A 6,000-nucleotide genomic window follows, 5' to 3' on the forward strand; every position below is an offset into this window, starting at 1 on the left:
CACACTCTCCTGTCCATATTCCAGCTCCACTTTGAGTCTGGGGTTATGCTAGACATCATAGTAACTGCTGTTCAAAACATTAAAGGGTGAAACAATGTCTTGAGAGGGCATTGGACTCAGAGGCAAAATAGCGTGGGATCTACCTTTCACTAAGCTACTTCTTCTTTCTTATTTTTATTTTTTTATTTTGAGACGGAGTGTCACTCTCATTGCCCAGGCTGGAGTGCAGTGGTGTGATCACGGCTCACTGCAACCTCTGCCTCCCTGGGTCAAGTGATTCTCCTGCCTCAGCCTCCCGAGTAGCTGGGATTACAGGTGCCCACCACCACGCCCAGCTAATTTTTTGTATTTTTAATAGAGATGGGGTTTCACCACTTTGGCCAGGCTGGTCTTGAACTCCTGACCTTAAGTGATCCACCCACCTCAGCCTCCCAAAGTGCTGGGATTCCAGGCGTGAGCCACCAAGCCCATCCCACTAAGCTACTTCTAGTATGACCACTGCTGCTTTGCTGCTATCAGGTATATGGGTGCTGTTCCAGGTGCCAGGTGCTGAACTTCTGATATGTTTCCTCACTTAGTTCTCACAACAATAAAATGAGGTAAGGGTTATTATTATTCCCATTTCACAGAGAAAGCAACTGTGCCTTAAAGAAGTAACTTCTGCTGGGCCACTGAGGACCTCAGATACACCTCAAGTTGCGCTTGATCTCATGTGTTCTTTGTGAATATACATATTCTTGACTCCTTTGCAACGCTGCTTCTTGAGCTGACTTTGAGAACTTGGGCCACTTAATGTCTTTGAGCCTCAGCTTCCCCATATCTAAAATTAAAGTGTAAACTAAATTCTGCCCATGTCTCAGAATCATCTTGAAATGTTTTAAAATCCAGATTCCTTTGCCCCAAACCTGGTGGGGGAGTGCTGTGTTTTCCTGGAAATTTTCCAGGGAATTCTTAGGCCATTAGACTCCACAATTAGACTCCTGGGTGTCCATGTCCACCCCAATGCTTGCCTTCTAGTACAGGTGCAAGACTGCCAATGCTACACATCCAGGTGATGCTTTAATGACTCAGAATAATGTTCTTTAGCCGTGAGATATTTATTTAACCACAGCATCTGCCCCAGTCCCTGCTTCTTTTACTTTTCCTCTCCCGCAGGAGCTCCTATTAGTTTAGTCTGTGCTAGCCTAGCCTTGTGGATGGCTGAGAACACACAAAGGTGAGAGTTAGGCTGCACACCTGGACTGAGAAGCTATAGCTTCCTATATCTGTGGTAACAAAACACCACAAACTGAGTGGCTTAGAACCACAGAAATTAATTCTCTCTCAGTTCTGCAGGTCAGAAGTCCAGAGTCAAAATGGCAGCAGGGCCATGCTCCTTCTAAGATTCTAGTTGGATCCTTTCTGTCTCTCCCTTGCTTCCGATGGTGGCTATAAGGCATTGGTATACCTTGCCTTGCAGCTGCATCACTCCAGTCTCTGCTTCATCTTCATATCTGGTCATCTTCCCTGGATGCCTGTCATTTCCTTTTATAAGGACACCAGTCATGTTGGATGAGGGCCTGTCCTAATGCCCTCATCTTAACTTGATTACACTTGTAAGGACCCTGTTTCCAAATAAGGTCACATTCGCAGATACCAGGGGTTAGGACTTCATGTTTTTTTCATGAACACAATTCAACCCCTAACAAAGACACTTTTCCTCATTCTGCTATCCTTCATCTCACGAGCTTCATGAGTACTAAATCCACTGAACAGCTCTCATCTGTTTTAATAATATCCAGGGACAGGAGGAAGCTATGATTCAGACCCACATTTGGAGCCTCTTAGAGAGATCCAAGAGTTAAACAGTTAAAAACTCTTCCTGGTCAATGTGCTGGCTTAAGCCCCTGCAAGCCAGCTATGCAAAGTGCCATTGCAGGTTCCAGAAATGCTAGCAACGCCCCTTTTCGTGACTGGGGATGAATGCAGAGAGCATCAGGACATGGGGAGTAGGGGGAAGATATCAGACATGAAAGAAGATGCTGGAAGGCTGAGATGCGGCCAGCTCCCCAGGACCCCAATCATGTCATCATGCCTAGCTCCCATTAAATCGAGACCCCTGCCCCCTCCTTGCTGAATGCATTATTGTATTTTCTGTGTTAGATGTGGGCCAGCAGGACCCAACAGGGTCAAAGTGACAACTCTTCAATGGAACCACCTTTGAAAAATTGAATTCAAGAGCATCAGTAGCCAGGGATTTTCTTGGTCCAGTTTGAAAGGGAAAATTATTCTTTTATGAAAAAGCAAAACTGTGTTTTCCTTCTTTCTGAAAATCACTGTGTTTCAAGTGTCATATGCAGCCGGTCACAATTGGTTCAGTGCTTTACGACTTACAAAGCACGTACACATATAAATGCAGTCTCATATATTCTTCAAAGTCATCTGTGGTTCAGTAATTATATTGATAACTAAAAGTTATCTGGTGCTCTCTAAGCACCAAAAACTGTTGTAAATCCAACTATTTAAGGTCAGCGCCCTTATTTTCTCCTTTCTAAAGAGGTAAAATCATTTGTGCAAGGTCACAGATCCGGTAATGGACGAATCTGACCTTTGAATCCAACAGTTTGCTTTCCATTGACCCTCTCAACTCTTAGCCCTACGCTTTAGAGGAATGAGTAGGTTTTAAATGCCTGACCCACTAGCACGGAGTCCTCACGTGGTAGAGACAAGACCTGCATGTCTTCTGTGGCATAGTCCTTTGATAAAATTCCCCCAAGAGGAATGCCTTACCTGCCCAGTGCCTCTCCCTGCCCACCGTCTTACTCGGTCTAATGCTTTCAAAATTCGTTTGAGGTGTCCCCACCCCAGGGACACGTTCCAGCACCCAAGCTACTTTCAGTTGCTTGCACAGCCCTCCTGGGTGCTCCTGGCTCCTCCTTGGTGCCACCAGCCCCCAGGTGCCTGCTCCGCCTCATCCCATTCTTCAATCTCTTCTTCCTTGCTGGTCTCCTACACCACCCACAAGCTCCTGGGGAGCAGGGATCCCATTTCTTAGCAAGAGGAGCTCAGTGAAGAAATGAGGGAATACATGAAGGAAAAGCACCACTTTTCCGGGAAAACAAATGTGTAGCTATCAGGCTATGACCATGGGGTGATCAAGTTTTTTGGTGTTCTGTTTTAATCAGGATACACAGTGCCTACACACTGTCTCTATTTTACTTCAACAGTGGTAAGTCAGGAGGATCCCCTCTTTTTAAAAATCTATTCTTTATATTTAATGTCTATATGCAGAAACCTCCATATTATTTCACACAAATACGTGCAAACCATCCTATCCCCTGTTGATTGTGTTAATTCAACACTATTTTTTTTTCCTTTTTTAGCCTCCTCCTTCCCCATACCCTGCTCCTTCCACCCACCTCAGTCCCGCCCCCACCTCCAAGCCGAGCCACGTCTATAGGCAGGTGTGCCCTTCTGTGGCTTCTCTGTTCTCATTTCATTGATAGAGACCTACATAACACATCCACCTGAAGACGCAACCAACCCACACCCAGCCCTCGAGAGCTACTGAGACACATGTGAGGCAGGCACACATGGAGATTCATTCTCACCATTTTTCTTCTGTCGTAATGACCCAGTTTCATGAAATAGTTTTAGGGAGATTGAACTTGAATAGCTCAATACTGTGTCATTAATAACAATCAGCTGCAGTTATAATTGCTCCCTGGGTCAACCCCACTCACCTGATATCTGGTGGCAGGCAGGTATAGAGCAGGGGCAGCGAGCAACACCAGGCTGCATGGTCATTGAATAGAATGCCGTGTGGCCAGAAATCTGAACATCCGAAGAGGGGCCATGGATTGGGATGGGGATGTCTCTAGAAACCAAACCGTGATGACAGCAGACACCAGAGTCCTGCTGCCCCACCCGAGGAGCCATCCTTGCAATCAGGGTTCCTATTGCACATAACAGTAAGAGCTCATGTGCTTTGTTTTGTTTTTTCGAGTGCTCTCCATATCTAGGGAATAGCTAATGATATTGATTCTATTTTACAAATAAGAAAACTGAGGCACAAAAAGATTAAATGATTTGTGTAAGGTCACCTGACAAGGAGACAGCAGAACTGGTATTCAAACCCAGAGAGTCTAATTTCAGAACCTAGAGCTACGTTGAAAGAATTCCCGTGGCTTTTCCTTTCCACTATGCTGCCCTCAGTCCAATTGCTTGCCTGGAAAATGCTGTCACATCCTTTAGGTTTCACCTTAAGATCACTTCTTCCACTATATAGGGTTGGAAACGTTTTTTTCCTCTCTAGATGCACAACCCTCTTACAGCATTTTTCACCTAGGACTATAGTTATCTTTTGATGCATTAATTTCCTCACCCATGTCAAGCTCCTAAAGTGCAGGAACTGTAGGACTGTATCTTGTACTCATCTCTGGTATCTAATATGATTCCCAGCACATAGCAGGGACTCCCCAAATGCCTGTGGAATGAAGGAATGAATGAATGAACATTTCAACATACAGCTAGATATTTCTAAAGATACACAAGGTATCAAGTTCAGATGCAATTTTACAGAAATAATTTGTAGTAAAAGTCAACAAGGTCTTATCCAAAACCTTGGAGTTGTCAGGCACATTAGCTCATGCCTGTAGTCTCAGCATTTTGGGAGACCAGAATGGGACGATCACTTAAGGTCAGGAGCTAAAGACCAGCCTGGGCAATAGAGCAAGACTCCATCTTTATAAAAACAAACACAAATCGAACAAACAAAAAGCCTTGGAACCAGATATGATTTGAAATTCAGATTTTTTATATTCTAGTAAAGTAATAAATAGTGCATATACCATAACCCACCTGCTATCCCTGGTACCTCTTGATCAATCAGATTTATATTTCAGAGTGAAATATATGAATTTTCACACTAAGTATAACAAAGTTTACAAATTGCCCTATATCAGTTCAGGTCAAGTTTTGCTACCAAATGAAGTTATTGCTAAGTGGAAAATAATTTTGATTAGTAGGCTGTGAAGAAGGGATTGTGGAGATTATACAAGTTGCAATTTATGCTACTTTAAATACCCAGTCTACCTACTCATGTCTGGAATGCATGGCTTTGGTCAGTCACTTGGAGCCTTTAAAGTAAGCAGACAAAGGTTAATAAATCAGCTTTCCAATCCTAAAGACCACTCTTTGTTCATTCTTTCAAGGACAAACTCTCCCCCTCAAGATAACAAAGGTGGGAGGGGATAGCTTTGGCGCACGCCCAAAGGAGACCTTTCCTCCAGCTCTTTTTTCTTTCTCAGGCTGAAAATACGGCTGTTTGGGTCTATGCCATTTCTCTCTCTCTCTCTCTCTCTCTCTCTGTTGATCTGTCTTTGTGTCTTGCTCTTGCTCTCTTTCTTTATCTTCCTTTTCTCAACTAGAAAAATAAACGCTGTCCAAGAGGCCAAATACATACATGGGGAAAACTGCCTAGTCTCACAGAAAATGTGACCTTCAAAGCCTTTTCCAAAACTTTTCTTAAAAGTCACAACTGATGTCCGATGACTGCATGTCATTTGGTCCAAGCTTTATCCGCATTTATTGACGGATAAAGTGAGAGAAAACCATTCGTAGCTCAGAGTAGACAAGGGATGGGGTGGATCTAGAAACCCTGGAGCATCAGAGCAGGAAGGATCCCAAGAATGATCTTGCCCTAGCTCCTCTCCTTCATGAGGGAAAGCAGCATCACAGCCTCTGAGCCCACTCGGGAAGCTTCATTCCCCTCTGCTCCCACCATGGGAAAATCAAGGTGTGGGTGATCATGGGGATGGAATTTGGCTACAGCCCACACCTGAATTGCTCCTGGATAAGCTTCCACCTTCCCCAGGGCTGGTTCTCACTCACTCTGTAAGTGTGGATGTCTGGAGTCAGCAAGTAGAACCTTTCTTGTTTTTTTTTTTTTTTTGGAGACGGAGTCTCGCTCTGTCCCCCAGGCCGGGGGGCAGGGGGGCGATCCCGGCCCCCCGCAAGCCC

General features: G+C 44.5%; 1 protein-coding gene across 2 annotated transcripts in view; it reads left to right on the plus strand.

Annotated features, from left to right (window-relative positions):
* The window catches only part of AOAH (acyloxyacyl hydrolase), a 206,613-nt gene that overhangs the window by 89,146 nt on the left and 111,467 nt on the right, over positions 1-6,000 (plus strand). The window lies entirely within an intron of this gene.

This window comes from Rhinopithecus bieti, unplaced genomic scaffold (assembly GCF_001698545.2).
Source record: "Rhinopithecus bieti isolate Rb0 unplaced genomic scaffold, ASM169854v2 scaffold_6944, whole genome shotgun sequence".
NCBI lineage: Eukaryota > Metazoa > Chordata > Mammalia > Primates > Cercopithecidae > Rhinopithecus > Rhinopithecus bieti.